General features: G+C 42.9%; 1 long non-coding RNA gene across 1 annotated transcript in view; it reads right to left on the bottom strand.

Annotated features, from left to right (window-relative positions):
- Positions 1–10,212, bottom strand: part of LOC142160338 (uncharacterized) — a 480,167-nt gene extending 469,955 nt beyond the window's left edge. The window contains exon 1 of the long non-coding RNA XR_012693165.1: positions 9,947–10,212. This is a non-coding gene — a long non-coding RNA (uncharacterized LOC142160338). The remainder of the gene's footprint in view (positions 1–9,946) is intronic.
- Between the last annotated feature and the right edge of the window lie 6,640 nt (positions 10,213–16,852).

Genomic DNA, 16,852 nt, shown 5'->3' with positions numbered 1-16,852 from the left:
AAGCGTATGTTGTGTCTCTGTTTCCGGCGGACACAAATCTACAGCGGTGCAAAGACCTGCTGGTCAGGAGATTGTCCTCTGAAGAGGACCGTGACATGCCAACAGCTCCACCCTCATTTTCTTCCACATCTATGGCTGCGAGGAAAAAGCTCAGTTTTCCCAAAAGAGGCACTGGCGGGGATGCTGATAACATCTGGTCCGGACTGAAGGACCTGCCAACCATTGCAGACATGTCTACTCTCGCTGCATTGGATGCTGTCACAATAGAAAAAATTGTGGATGATTACTTTGCTGACACCATCCAAGTAGACATGTCAGACAGTCCATATTGTTACTGGCAGGAAAAAAAGGCAGTTTGGAAGCCCCTGTACAAACTGGCTCTATTTTACCTGAGTTGTCCCCCCTCCAGTGTGTACTCGGAAAGAGTTTTTAGTGCAGCGGGGAACCTGGTCAGTGAGCGGCGAAGGAGGTTGCTTCCTCACAACGTTGAAAAAATGATGTTTATAAAAATGAATAATCAATTCCTCAATGAAGTACAGCACTGCCCTCCAGATACTACAGAGGGACCTGTGGTTGTGGAGTCCAGCGGGGACGAATTGATAATGTGTGATGAGGAGGAAGTACACACTGTAGGGGGAGAGGAATCAGAGGTTGAGGATGAGGACGACATCTTGCCTCAGTAGAGCCTGTTTAGTCTGTACAGGGAGAGATGAATAGCTTTTTTGGTGTGGGGGCCCAAACAAACCAATCATTTCAGTCAAAGTTGTTTGGTAGGCCCTGTCGCTGAAATGATTGGTTTGTTAAAGTGTGCATGTCCTATTTCAACAGCAGACCTCTCAACTGCAGCTCATCCCTCCTCTGCGGGGATAATGTCTCCTGTGCTCTGACACGTCACTCTGTGTACTCTCAGCCTCAGGATCTGACACTACAGCTACCATGCCTCTTGTAGCAGCCCTCACTCCAGGGCCTCTTCCATGTGCAGTGTCCCCCTCTCTCTTGGGTTCACTATAGTGGCATGGAGTTCTCCCCCTCATCCAGGGCACACATTCCTTGCCCTGGCTCAGTCACCACGCTCAGACTTCCAGGCAATGCTGGGGGAGCCTGGGAGCTTCCACCCCAGGTCCCCAGCTACAAATCTCCTCTCCTGTGTCTTCTCTCTCTTTCTGACACTTTAAAGATCGTGCCTTTAAATGAAAAAGTCAGTCTTGATTGCACGACTATGTGCAAGTGCAACAGGGACATTTTTTTGGGTTTACAAAGTCAAACAGTAACACTACGACCCTGTCTGTCTGGGGTCTGTCAATGACGAATTGTCTGGAGCATGTTTTGAGGAGGTATTGTGGCCCCGGTATCAAATTGGGTACCGGGGCCACCCCACTATGCAGTCCAGATACTTGTTTGGTGGAATTCCGACACGTGGAGGGTTTTTTAATTATATGGTGGCCTCGGTACCAAATTGTGTACCGGGGCCACCACACTACGCAGTCAAGATACTTGTTTGGTGGAATTCAGACCAGTTGAGGGTTTTATTATTATATTGTGTGGACCACTCTATCTATACCACACTACAACTCTATACCACTCTATTTCCTACTTTAATTCTATTTAATTCTATTTCCTACTTTAATTCTATTACTAATTAATTACCATAAAGAGGAACCAAAAAAACCAATTTTACCAAAAGTATAATATGACTTAGACTTACAAACACTACACTTGAAAGATCGTGCCTTTAAATGAAAAAGTCAGTCTTGATTGCACGACTATGTGCAAGTGCAACAGGGACATTTTTTTGGGTTTACAAAGTCAAACAATAACACTACGACCCTGTCTGTCTGGGGTCTGTCAATGACGAATTGTCTGGAGCATGTTTTGAGGAGGTATTGTGGCCCCGGTATCAAATTGGGTACCGGGGCCACCCCACTATGCAGTCCAGATACTTGTTTGGTGGAATTCCGACACGTGGAGGGTTTTTTAATTATATGGTGGCCTCGGTACCAAATTGTGTACCGGGGCCACCACACTACGCAGTCAAGATACTTGTTTGGTGGAATTCAGACCAGTTGAGGGTTTTATTATTATATTGTGTGGACCACTCTATCTATACCACACTACAACTCTATACCACTCTATTTCCTACTTTAATTCTATTTAATTCTATTTCCTACTTTAATTCTATTACTAATTAATTAACATAAAGAGGAACAAAAAAAACCAATTTTACCAAAAGTATAATATGACTTAGACTTACAAACACTACACTTGAAAGATCGTGCCTTTAAATGAAAAAGTAAGTCTTCATTGCACGACTATGTGCAACAGGGACAGTTTTTTTCTTTACAAAGTCAACTAATAACACTTGGACCCTGTCTGTCTTTAACATACTTAATGGGATCTCAATGACGAATTGTCTGTAGCATGTTTGGAGGAGGTATTGTGGCCCCGGTATCAAGTTGGGTACCGGGGCCACCCCACTACGCAGTCCAGATACTTGTTTGGTGGAATTCTGACACGTGGAGGGTGTATTTATTTTATTGTGGCCCCGGTATCAAGTTGGGTACCGGGGCCACCCCACTACGCAGTCCAGATACTTGTTTGGTGGAATTCTGACACGTGGAGGGTGTATTTATTTTATTGTGGCCCCGGTATCAAGTTGGGTACCGGGGCCACCCCACTACGCAGTCCAGATACTTGTTTGGTGGAATTCTGACACGTGGAGGGTGTATTTATTTTATTGTGGCCCCGGTATCAAGTTGGGTACCGGGGCCACCCCACTACGCAGTCCAGATACTTGTTTGGTGGAATTCTGACACGTGGAGGGTGTATTTATTTTATTGTGGCCCCGGTACCAAATTGTGTACCGGGGCCACCACACTACGCAGTCAAGATAGATAGATGCGTATCATAGATAAAGTACATTCAGTGGTGTGGGGCAAATTGAAAAATATTCAAAATGCACTGACATTATCAAAAACAAGAGGTTGTCACACGCTAAAACTCCAACATGTATATGATGGAGAGGATGGAGGAGCAGCCGTATGTGTAGTGTAATGCAGACCTGTTGAAGGTTTTTTATATATTTTATTGTGGTGCCCAGTGCCCACTCCTCTACGCAGTCCAGGTACATTTATTGGTGCGAATCAAACAAGTTGATGGTTTTCTTATTATATATATTGTGGTGACCCACTCCTCTACGCAGTCCAGGTACATTTATTGGTGCGAATCAAACAAGTTGATGGTTTTCTTATTATATATATTGTGGTGACCCACTCCTCTACGCAGTCCAGGTACATTTATTGGTGCGATTCATAAAAGTTCAGGGTTTTTAAGATATTGTGGTGACCCACTCCTCTACGCAGTCCAGGTACATTTATTGGTGCGATTCATAAAAGTTCAGGGTTTTTAATATATTGTGGTGACCCACTCCTCTACGCAGTCCAGGTACATTTATTGGTGCGAATCAAACCAGTTGATGGTTTTCTTATTATATATATTGTGGTGACCCACTCCTCTACGCAGTCCAGGTACATTTATTGGTGCGATTCATAAAAGTTCAGGGTTTTTAATATATTGTGGTGACCCACTCCTCTACGCAGTCCAGGTACAATTATTGGTGCGAATCATAAAAGTTCAGGGTTTTTAATATATATTGTGGTGACCCACTCCTCTACGCAGTCCAGAAAGATACCTTGTTGCAACGTTTTGGACTAATAACTATATTGTGAGGTGTTCAGAATACACTGTAAATTAGTGGAAATGCTTGTTATTGAATGTTATTGAGGTTAATAATAGCCTAGGAGTGAAAATAAGCCCAAAAACTTGATTTTTAAACTTTTTATGTTTTTTTCAAAAAAAATCCGAATCCAATACCTTAAATCCGAACCGAGACCTTTCGTCAAGTGTTTTGCGAGACAAATCCGAACCTCAAAAATAACGAAAATCCGGATCCAAAACACAAAACACGAGACCTCAAAAGTCGCCGGTGCACATCCCTAATTAATAATCCCCAAATAGTTGGGCATAAGGAGAAACTTCATCCGTATGCCTATATTCTATTATCACATCTCCTTAGTGCCATACATTCATTGCCTTCAAAGTCCCACTTGAAAAATTTGTTGTGTTCAGTGGATGTCAAAAAAAGGACATGTGTTTGAAGGGTTATCTATTCCGGATCTGTATTAAAACACAATGATAACATAAAAACATAGCCCATTTAGGAATAAGCAAAATCCTTTATCTTCTGATTTTCCGAGGATCAACGGTCAAACCACCCATTGTATATCTCCATATATGGAAAGCTCTTACCTCATCCCGAGGAGTTTTGGAGGTAGATGGTAAATACAATTACCCGATCTAAAGCCGTGCTCGCAAGCGTGGATACAGCACAGGAGCGTTCTTCCGTCTGCAAATGAAGCAGTGCACACCTCTCTGTTGTCCGGGAAACAATCTCCAAAAATGTTTGTTCCACTTCTTGTTGCGGCCGTGATCGGTGGTAGACCCCTGCGTTCCGGGTATTTCTGAATGTTTACACAGCGCTGTGTTTAGAAAATATCAGGGTAAGTAGTGTCGAAGTCAGCAAATTGGATAAAGTCATTTCAATTAAAGTCTAGCGAACTTGGTTGTCTTTGTCTGAATAGATGCGTACGGTACGCTACGACGTACCAGGGCACGCTGCGGCGTGAAAGGGCGTACGCATCCACTACACGTGGCAGCAACAGTAATTGGTCTTTTACCATACATTCGCACAAACACGCATACCTATAAAATAGTACACATTAATGGTAGTTGCAACACATAGTCAGTTATGTCGAAATATAGTAGTATTTATATGTTATATCAGAGCTACATGCATATTAGTGAAATACACGGAACGGGTTGAAGGAATAACATCATGAATGGTATCATAATGAACCTTGTTACATATCCTACTGTTTGGTTCACTCTGCGAGGGAATTGCAGGGTGCATACACAAGTTATGAATGATAGGGAATTATGAACTACTTAAGACTAAGGAATCTTGGCGGGAAGAGCAGAGCATACCCCCTGCAGAGATGACCCCCTCCTTTGGATTCCAGCCAATGATTGACAACCCCTTGGACATTCCTGAGACCTGGACCAATAGATGCAAGCTATACCATCTTCATTGTATTACTGTACTTGATTGTGTATATAAGCAGCAGCTTGTGATCCAGAGTGCAGACATCTTGTCCCCAGACTTCAGGATTGAATGACTGCACTGGATCCAGAGCGCCTGCGATAAGTAACGGCTGTATTTACTATTACTTCGCTTGAGCATTTTTATTCTACTTATTGCGAATAAATCTTTGTGCTTTGGAAACACAAATCGAGGTTCGACAATCGTTATTGGTTAGCGACAATACGCACATAACAGTGGTCCTGGCGCGTTTCGTCCTACAACAACTAGGACTTTTTCAAAGTGAATTCTCCCACACCTCTCACTCCTATTTAAGGGACATCTGGGCTTAATTATCCTCTCAGAAGTTGGTCTCTTAAAGTGAAATCTTCCGTTTTTCCAAAAAGATGCATAATGTTATGTAGTATATAATAATCCAACGTTGTATTATCTAATGAGCAATAGTCCAGCGTTACATCATTGGTTATGTCTCTAATAAGGTTTTCTTCATCCTAACAGCTTTGGCTATCTCCATATGTTGATCTATTTACTCTTTGCATACAAAAATAGGTAAATAAATATCTGAGATGAAACATTCTTCTATCCTACTATTAGGATTATCTATAATTCCATATATTGGCTAATTATGTCTCAAATTCACATTCTAGCATCAAAATCCATATATATTGAATCCCCCCATAAATATGGCCCAGGAATTTATGCTTATTATAATATTAAGATCTTTCAGTACCCCCATGAGAAATAGCTAATTTAATCACAAACGTCCAACGCCTCATTTAGACCTCTCGGAGAAAGAGTTCCTAATTTAAAGATCCAAGAGGAATCCCAATGACATAATTTTTGGAATCTATCTCCTTACCTTATGGTCGGTAATATTTGTTCTAGACCCGTAATTCTGAGGCACTCTTGATTTGCATGCGCAGACCCGAATACAAGATGGCGGCGCCCAGCGGGAAGCGGAGCGCCGATGACAGGTATGTCTGCCGGGTGTCAGGTGCGCTGCCTGAACACCAGGTGCGTGATAGTACCCCCCCTTTTTAAGACGGGCACCGCACGTCTACTGTAAGGTTTCAAATGGTGAGGAATTTGTTATATAGAGAATTGGCTGCCGGCACCTGGGTGGGTGGGATGGACTCAAATTCAGGAAGGGACGAATGATTCCCATAGACCACCAAGAAAGGAGATTTAGAAGAGGACTCGTGGAAGGCATTATTGTGGGCAAATTCTGCCCATGGTAGAAGATCAACCCAGTTGTCCTGGTTGGCAGAAGAGAATATTCTGAGGTAAGTCTCCAGATCCTGGTTCACCCTTTCGGTCTGTCCATTGGATTAAGGATGATATCCAGATGATAAACTCAGTTTGATACCCAATAATTTGCAGAGGGATCTCCAAAATTTTGAAACAAATTGGACACCTCGATCGGAAACTATGTTGAGCGGACAACCATGTAGGCGGAATATCTCCTTGACAAAGTGGAACGCCAGGACTGGAGCGGATGGAAGACCCGGAAGTGCCGTGAAATGGGCCATTTTAGAAAATCGATCCACTACCACCCATATGACAGTGCAATTTTTACTAGGTGGGAGATCGGTAATAAAATCCATACTTATATGGGTCCATGGTTCACGAGGTATGGGCAATGGAAGTAGTAAGCCCGCAGGAGACTGATGTGTGGATTTATTCTGAGAACAAACGCTACAGGAGGAGATGAAGTCCTTAACGTCCGTATGAAGACTGGGCCACCAATAGTTCCTGGAGATTAATTCAATGGTTTTGCGGGAACCGGTATGTCCAGCGAAGATGGTGGAGTGATAATGTTTCAGCAGCTTGTGGCGAAGACCAGGAGAGACAAAACTTTTCCCAGGTGGAGGTTTAGAGGATTTAAGCTGAGTTACTAAGACTAGGCATTTAGGGTCTAGAATGGGATGAACAGGATCTTCCTCCGTGCCTTCATGAGTAGGAAATGCATGAGAAAGAGCATCAGCTCTTTTATTCCTAATGCCAGGTTTGAAAGTAATGCGAAGTTCGAAGCGAGAAAAGAATAATGACCAGCGTGCTTGTCTGGGGTTCAAGCACTGAGCGGTTTGGAGGTAGAGTAAGTTTTTGTGGTCCGTGAAGATAGTCACTGGATGCAGTGCTCCCTCGATAAGATATCGCCATTCAGCTAGTGCTGCTTTAATTGCCAACAACTCTTTATCTCCTATGGTGTAATTCTTCTCAGCCGGGAGGAATTTTCTAGAGAAAAAGGCACACGGATGGAATTGGGCCAGAGGAGATTTCTGTGAGAGAACAGCCCCGATGCCCACATTGGAGGCGTCAATCTCTAGAAAGAACGGAGAGGAGACATCCGGTTGTTGGAAAATAGGTGCGGAGACAAAAGTTTTTTTCAAGAAGTCAAAGGCCTCGACAGAAGCTGAATACCACGATTTAGGGTTGGAACCCTTTCGAGTTAGAGCCACAATAGGTGCCACGATGGTGGAGTAGCCCTGGATGAAGCGCCTATAGTAGTTGGCGAATCCGAGGAATCGCTGAATAGGTTTCAACCCAAGGGGAAGAGGCCATTCTAAAATTGCTTTGACTTTGTCTGGGTCCATTTGTAGCCCGGATCCGGATACGATGTAACCCAGGAATGGCATCTGAGGGAGCTTGAAGACACACTTCTCCAGTTTGCAAAAGAGTTGATGGTGTCGTAATCTGGAACGAACCTCCTTCACATGCCTACGGTGTGAGGCGATGTCAGGAGAGAACACCAAAATATCATCTAGATATACCACAACACAGAGGTATAGTAGATCTCTAAATATCCCATTGATAAAACTCTGAAAGACTGCGCGGGCGTTGCACAGACCAAAGGGCATTACAAGATATTCGTAATGCCCATCGCGGGTATTAAAAGCCGTCTTCCATTCGTCTCCTGCTCTAATCCTGATGAGATTATATGTGCCCCGCAGATCTAGTTTGGTGAAGATCTTTGCTCCCTTGATACGATCAAACAGTTCGGTGATAAGCAGAATGGGGTATCGGTTTTGGACCGTAATGGCATTTAAACCACGGTAATTGATGCAAGGTCTTAACGATCCATCTTTTTTTTTAACAAAGAAAAACCCCGCTCCCGCCGGTGATGAGGAGGGTCTGATAAAGCCTCGGGATAGGTTTTCCTTAACATATTCTGACATGGAAGAGGTCTCGGGTATGGAGAGAGGGTACACTCGACCCCGAGGGAGTATTTTACCCGGCTACAGTTCGATAGGACAGTCCCATGAGTGATGGGGTGGCAAATCCTTTGAGCGAACTTTGTCAAATACGTCTAAAAAGGAGGGATATTGTTTTAGCAGAACGGAGACCTTGGTATTGGAGGAAGTGGAAATGGAGCCAAGGGGTTGGACTCGAGTCAAACATTTCAGGAGACAGGTAGGACCCCAGGACAAAATCTGCGAGGTGGACCAATCAAGTTGAGGGGAGTGCTGCTAGAGCCATGGTAGACCCAGGACGACGGGGGTAGTGATAGATGGTATCACGTGGAAGGTAATCAGTTCACGATGTAAGGCTCCTATTTGGAGGACGATGGGTTCAGTCCGGGTTTTCACGGTACCATTGGCTATACGGGAGCCGTCGATGGCCGTGATAGAGACAGGAATATCCAGCAGTACAGTTGGTATAGAAACCTGCGACATTAAAGAGAAAGAGTTAAAATTTCCGGCTGCTCCAGAGTCCAACATAGCAGAAGTGTGAACGGGACTACGCGGACCGTGAAGGGTAATAGGGAAGGAGCAGACATTAGAAATTCCAAATGAGGGAGAGGTTTTAGAAAGCCCTAATCTGAACTCTCCGGAGCAGGTTAGGGTCTGGCATTTCCCGACCTCTTGGGGCAGACATTCAATAGATGATCCGGATCCGCACAATAAAGGCACAACTTATTCCTTAGTCTTCTATCACGTTCCTCTGGAGTTAATCGAGAGCGCCCAATTTGCATGGGTTCCTCCATAGTCACCGGATGAGTGAAGCGAGGCGCGAGTCTGAAGGAACTGCGCCGGGAGGAGTCCTTCTCTGAAGATTGTTTGCGGAAATGTAGATCCACGCGATTACATAGCGAGATCATGGCATCTAAAGTAGTGGGGAGTTCTTGGGAGGCTAAAGCGTTCTTGATCTTGTCAGATAGGCCCTGCCAGAAAGTTGCTACCAAGGCATCGTTGTTCCAATGTAATTCTGATGACAAAGTTTGAAACTGAATAACATACTGAGCCACGGAGTGGGAACCTTGACGCAGGCGGAGAATGCTAGACGCTGCTGAGGTCACCCTTCCTGGTTCGTCAAAAATTCTGCGAAAAGCGGCAATGAAGGCAGCACTGTCGGCCAGGATTGGGTCATCAAGTTCCCAGAGAGGTGAGGCCCAGGCTAAGGCTTGACCAGAAAGTAATGATATTAGGTATGCCACCTTAGAGCGCTGGGTTGGGAAATTCTGTGGTTGGAGTTCAAATTGTATTGAACACTGGTTCAAGAAGCCACGGCAGGTTGCAGGATCTCCATCGAATTTGGAAGGAGTTGGAATCCGAAGAGTCAAATTTTAAGCAGCTGCAGGAGCAGGTGCCGGGGGACTAGCCGCTTGAACCGGTGGAGATGCTTGCAGTGAGTCAAAGCGGGCCACCAGACTTTGGAAGCCCTGTAATATCTGTCGTTGGATCACATCTTGTTGCTCTACCCGATTGAGCAAGTGCTGAAGCATGTCCTTAGCAGATGGTTCCACGTTAGATTTCGTCATGTTAATGACAATGTTTTATGGCCTGTTCTTACTGTCACGGTTCTTACGAGGAGACTCGGCAGATGTAGCGAAACCAAGGGATTCGAACAGTTTGGCACTACTCCAACAGGGCGCGGAGTCTAACAAGAAGACGGTGTTCAGCAGGAACCGCCGCAAAGCGGTATGGGCTTAGCTGCGTCTACCTCGCAGGTCGCGGTCCCTACTAGAGCACTGTACGGAAGTCCCTGGGAAGACTACAGGCAGTAGTACCGTAGGAAGGATGGTCAATACAATAAGTAATGGCAATGAAGATAATGCAGATCGGTGTAACTCTGTAAACCACTATGTGGTGTAAGGTTCAGGAGAATGAGCGTCAGCTCCAAAGGCAAATGTAGAGGAGTTGTCCGGAGATGAGCGTCAGCTCCGCAGGCCACTATGTGGTGGAGAGTTCAGTAGAGTGAGCGTCAGCTCTGCAAACCACTATGTGGCGGAGATTTTAGTAGAGTGAGCGTCAGCTCTGCAGACCACTATGTGGTGAAGATTTCAGTAGAGTGAGCGTCAGCTCTGCAGACCACTATGTGGAGGAGAGTTCAGTAGAGTGAGCGTCAGCTCTGCAGACCACTATGTGGTGAAAGTTCAGGAGAATGAGCGTCAGCTCTGCAGACCACTATGTGGCGGAGAGTTCAGTAGAGTGAGCGTCAGCTCTGCAGACCACTATGTGGTGAAAGTTCAGGAGAATGAGCGTCAGCTCTGCAGACCACTATGTGGCGGAGATTTCAGTAGAGTGAGCGTCAGCTCTGCAGACCACTATGTGGCGGAGAGTTCCGTAGAGTGAGCGTCAGCTCTGCAGACCACTATGTGGTGAAAGTTCAGGAGAATGAGCGTCAGCTCTGAAGACAAATGTAGTGGAGATGTCCGAAGATGAGCGTCAGCTCTGCAGTCCAGAATGGAGGTAAATAGCTGGAAAGTAACAGGAAGACACTTCTATCACAAGAGGTAACTCAAAGAACAGGCACTGAAGATAAAGAGGAGGTGCCTTTTAAACTTGCCGCCAGGGAGAAGGGCCAATCAGCAGTGAGCAGTGGAATTAGTGTAATCGCCGGGTCTGCGCATGCGCAAACCCGAATCCAAGATGGCGGCGCCCAGCAGGAAGCGGAGCGCCGATGACAGGTAAGTCTGCCGGGTGTCAGGTGCGCTGCCTGAACACCTGGCGCGTGATAATAACATTATGCATCTTTTTGGAAAAACGGAAGATTTCACTTTAAGAGACCAACTTCTGAGAGGATAATTAAGCCCAGATGTCCCTTAAATAGGAGTGAGAGGTGTGGGAGAATTCACTTTGAAAAAGTCCTAGTTGTTGTAGGACGAAACGCGTCAGGGACCACTTACCCTGATATTGTCTAAACACAGCGCTGTGTAAACATTCAGAAATACTCGGAACGCAGGGGTCTACCACCGATCACGGCCGCAACGAGAAGTGGAACAAACATTTTCGGAGATTGTTTCTCGGACAACAGAGACGTGTGCACTGCTTCATTTGCAGACGGAAGAACGCTCCTGTGCTGTATCCACGCTTGCGAGCACGGCTTTAGATCGGGTAATTGTATTTACCATCTACCTCCAAAACTCTTCGGGATGAGTTAAGAACTTTCCATATATGGAGATATACAATGGGTGGTTTGACCGTTGATCCTCGGAAAATCAGAAGATAAAGGATTTTGCTTATTCCTAAATGGGCTATGTTTTTATGTTATCATTGTGTTTTAATACAGATCCGGAATAGATAACCCTTCAAACACATGTCCTTTTTTTGACATCCAACACAACAAATTTTTCAAGTGGGACTTTGAAGGCAATGAATGTATGGCACTAAGGAGATGTGATAATAGAATATAGGCATACGGATGAAGTTTCTCCTTATGCCCAACTATTTGGGGATTATTAATATACCGTTTGGGTTATTTTCCCCGGTTTTTCCAATAGGAATAAATCTATGACTACGGATGAGACTTGATTTATTTTTAATATCACGTACTTTTTATTATCATTTTTTATACAGATTTTTATAACTCCCTTCATTCGAGTGATCCATTATACATTTTATCGAAACATGCATGTATTCGCATTTTGTAGAAACGTCCATATTTTTGTTTGTTATCAACTCTGGTCCTTTCTATATATATCTGGATATACCAATGTGATATGATGAACCCTTATATATATATATATAAGGGAATTATATATATATAGGGAATTATTTTCATTGGCAGAAGTTGAAATTATGGTTAAAGACCTGTTCCACTGTTGAGGGAGGAACGTATTTGTTATATGTATTTGTTTATACCAGGGAATATTAAAATTGTATTGAATCAAAATAATTTTAAAATGATGTTTATTATATCCATCTAGGACTAAACCTATGATAACGGTATTAGATGTTCTACATGTTGCTTAATAAAATTCTACTGTGGATACATTTTGAAAGTACGGTTATTAAATCTCATGTGGAGATAACTGTAAATAAGAGTTTGGGCTGTCCCAGCGCTTGCTATATTGTGTATAAGATCCTGACAGATGTCTGTGTAATCCCCAGGGTTTGGTAATTTTTCAATGTGATTAATACAAGTCACTAAAGGATACTGAATTGGACTTTGGGACTCCTTTCCTTATTATCTCTCCGGATACTACAGCTGAGAAGGTTAAGTATTGCTTATTCAGACTATTGTGCTATACTGTTATGTTGATGCGGTGGCTTGTTCCTATATGCTAAAGGGTTTGGATCCACACAGCCTATATGTTTGCAGGATCAGCACAGGAGAAGTTGAAAATCTTTGTTACCTGAATCCATATGGCATAAAAGCCTTATCCCTACAATTGAGAGGATTTGGAACTTAATGTATACTCTTCTTGAGTAATGTGATAACAGAATACTGTTTATGTGCAATATTTGCTGTTTTTGGACTGCTTATCTATGGTTATGGTGATTTCTATGTATTGTGATTAATCAGACATGAACTCTCATTAATTCGTTCAGTGGGTTTTACTGATTGTTACTTTTAATTTGGTAATAAAATTACTTTTATCTGTAATACAGCGCTCTACACCTTTTTTAATCAGGGTCCTAAAAAGGACAGGACCTGTAATTGTCGTACTTTCTGGTGGCTGAGTCCTCCCCTGGGACCAGCCACCAGTGAGATGCCTTCCTTTCCAGTCCCTCCCCTCCATCTCCCATCCTCAACCACTCTTCTACAGTCCTAGTCTGCTCCACCCATCCCCTCTCTACATGTAGCTGTGCGGCTCCCTCCATCTGCTTTGGATGATAGGAAAGTGACATTGGGTGATTAATTTGTAGGGTGAGGGTTACATTATACAGGGTAGGTATTATTATTAATGGTGGGATTTTAATTATAATATGTAGGTATTAATGTTAAGGGTGGTCTTGTTGGGCTGTTACTGTAGCAGAAACTCACAGGGTGTTCACCATGATACTTCCCATGTACATATGCAGTCTTTCCCACAGTCAGTGCATGAGGGGCATGTGGGAGGTTTGATGGGCATGTAAAGAGCATTTGGGTAGTTCTGTGTGGCATGTGAGAAGGTTTGAGGGGTATGTGAGGAGGTCTGATGGCATGTGTGTGTGGTCTGAGGGGCATGTAGAGGACATGTGACGGGGTCTGGAGGGCATTGTGAAAGTCAAATAACTGGATGAAGTAGTTTCAAATTAATAAGCATTGATATAATTGGCTTTATCTGAAAATATACGTATAGCACGCAACTGAGTTGAAGAGTCTATTACGCAAAACCGCTAACTAACACTTCTATATACATTTACTCTGACACATTCATTTGTAAATAACAAAGTTCCAGCACATAGTCTTTTATAATCAAATGTAATATATTTAGTAGTTTAATACAATAATCTTAAAACCACTTTATTAATATCCAAAGTTCAGGATATAGGAAATGTATCATGTTTAGTGTCATACTAATCCACTTTCCACCACTAGACATCTGCTACAATCGGCTAAGCAATCACACCTTGCATATGCTAGTTATGGATGATAAAGGATTAATGCTCAAAATTATATTGTGTTTGAAATGCTAATAGAGTGGTTTAAACCAGTATTTTGGCAGGAAGTCACGTAGGCAGTTGTTAGAGAGTTGCCCCACACCCTTGGAGGGCATTGTTTGAACCGACCTATGACCTGCATTATACTGGACTGTCCTAAATCCTGAACCAATGGAAAAATGTCATGACATCGCCACTGTTTTTTATCTACCACAAACTGTATTTAAGGCACTGAGACCATAATTCAGTCTACTTTGACCACAGGCTTCAAGACTGAATGATTGTATGCTAGATCCAGTGTGCTGCATATGTATTGGCTGTACTTTATTTTATTTAAATGTAATTTGTTACATATTGCTATTAAATCTCGTTTGTGCATTGGAACCACATTGATTGCAGCAGACAATATTTATTGATAGCGACTAGACGAACATAACAGCATATTGTTGCTCTGGGTATCATGGGTCTAAACTACACCTCTGTGACTGAGGGTGGTCAAAGAGAATGAGGAGGCCCTGGCTGTTTCATTTATAATGGGCTCCACAATTTCCGATGGCAGGATTAAGTTATGTGGCTACTTACTTGTTCGCTATAGCGCATCAGTCGCACAGATTTAACCACACCACTTCAGGAAAGGATTTCATTATGGTTATCAAGATGGAGAAAACAGCTGTTGGCTCATCACAGGGTACAGCTTCTGAATTCCTTCTTGTAATTACAAGCTATTGTAAACAAGTATTGCTGCTGTATGCCACATTTTAAAACACTTCATCTGTCACAAAAAAATCTAGTTGATGGAAATGTAACACCGGGCACTGCACATATAGTAACAGAATCCCAGCACCATCCTAAAAGGGTTAAATTATTATCAGTGTTGTTGTATTATTTATTTAAGGTAGTTATTATCGTTTAAAACTCAGCAAGCAAGCACCTTCTAACAAAGAGTTTCTAGACTCCATATTATGTTTTATCATTGATGATATTTTGATATACAGTTTGTCCATTGTTCATGACTAGTTAGAATCTGATTTTTTTGATATGGACAACACCTTCACTTTTCCTTTTAGCAGCTTTAGTAAATCTATCCCCATGAGTAAGGCTACATGCATAGACTACTTCAATATAAATAAATTTGGATACACATGAACCAGTACAGTCATGGAATTATTTTGTTTAAAGAATCTTAACGGAATGCTGGGATAACCCTGTGTTGCATATGTGATCTACACAATGAGACATAGTTAAGATTTTTTTGTCGCTGCTTTAAAGTTGCAAGCAAGTGCCAAATTTAAAAAGGAATACTGTGAAAACCCATGTCCAGAATAAAATGTAAACAACCAAATGGTAGGAACTTGATAGCCTGTCAGTGAAATGAGCTCTATTAACTCTGCGTTCCAAAGTAATCCTGGCTTTTCCACGGTATCAAGGGAATAAAATATTTTATAAGATAATAGTAAAAGAATGCAAAGTCACTGCTATAGAAGGGAACAATAATGAGCTTTTGCAGAACATATGTGATTCACTAAAGATCAACAGCCTGCAAACCTGTTTCCGCTTTGTGACTGTAAAGAAAACTTTTATTTTTTGGACAAACACAAGGGCAAACGCAGGGTTTCTAGAGGGGGGTTTCCAAATGCTCAAGTTCGGAAACCAAGCAAAAAAAAAACAACTTGTGTAGTAAAATTACTTCTCTAAACATTTGTAACAGGTATTACTATCCCAAAAAATATGGCACTCTGGAACTCACTGAGCAAACTGATACCCACTTGATGTGAGTCACTGGAAAAAATGGGGAGCCATGGGGCCCCAAACTAATAAAGCATGGTTGTAGATGTGAAGGCAACCGTGGTTGGACTCGCTCTCACTCCCTTTGGGGAATCATCTGCAGTTGGTGCAATTCTTTGTTCCTGTGGCACTACATGATCAGCAAATTGGAAAAAAAGAGAAGAGAAGGCTGCGCTGTGGAATGGTGATAAATACATTACAAATATATATATAAATATGTATATGTTCCTGGAGGACCTCTCAAATACATGAGAATATGCAAAAAAAATTTTTTTTTTTATCAAAATAACATATTTAATAATCACAAAAAATCAAACACATATCCACATAAACAAAAATAAAAAAATATATAAAAATGTGTATAACAATTGATCAATGTAGTAGTAAAACAACCACTGTAACATGTATCCTCAATAATAATTATCTGGTCTAATAGATCTGTGAGGTAATGAGGTAACTGCAAGCTATCAAACATATACTTTTTCTAGCCCTCTGGTTTCCCCATATTTGTCAGTCATATTTAAGCTTGTGTATATTCTGTTTTGAAGTATCTGTCTGCCTGTATAGTTAGCACGAGGTGTGGTCCAGGGCTCTGCGAATATCCAAAGCACCAACCCTGCACACTACAGTCTGTGGCATAGTTACTTGGGTACCAGTAGTGGGGATCTGCAAAAGGATCCAATAGCGAGAAGGGTACTGGCTCGGGGTCGGTGCGTTCACCCTTCGGGCAGTACAGAATCGCGGGCCGTGTCCCACAAGGATGATCCAGACAGGTGACCCCGGCATTAGGCTAGGATTACGATCCACCTAGATGCGAGATAAGTGCGGCACTTGGGCATAATCCAGGGCAAGAAAAGTACTGGCACGGTAAGGGTGCAAACATCTACTAGCAGTTTTGAGTATAGGACTGTGTGTCCAGGAAAAGGCACGGGGCCTTGAGTGGTAACGGTGTTCATCTAGGTGCAGGCTTGGCGAGGGTTGGTACACCCTGAAAGTCGGAGTAAGGAGAGCGCTCCTGTAAGTGAAGGACTGAGTAAAATGCAGGCCAGGTGTTCGTCGGGGAGTAACAGTGGCCCCCAGGAACTACCAAGTATTACCTGAGTGA

Source organism: Mixophyes fleayi, chromosome 6 (assembly GCF_038048845.1).
Source record: "Mixophyes fleayi isolate aMixFle1 chromosome 6, aMixFle1.hap1, whole genome shotgun sequence".
NCBI classification, from domain to species: domain Eukaryota; kingdom Metazoa; phylum Chordata; class Amphibia; order Anura; family Limnodynastidae; genus Mixophyes; species Mixophyes fleayi.
This window is presented reverse-complemented; position numbering and strand designations above follow the sequence as displayed.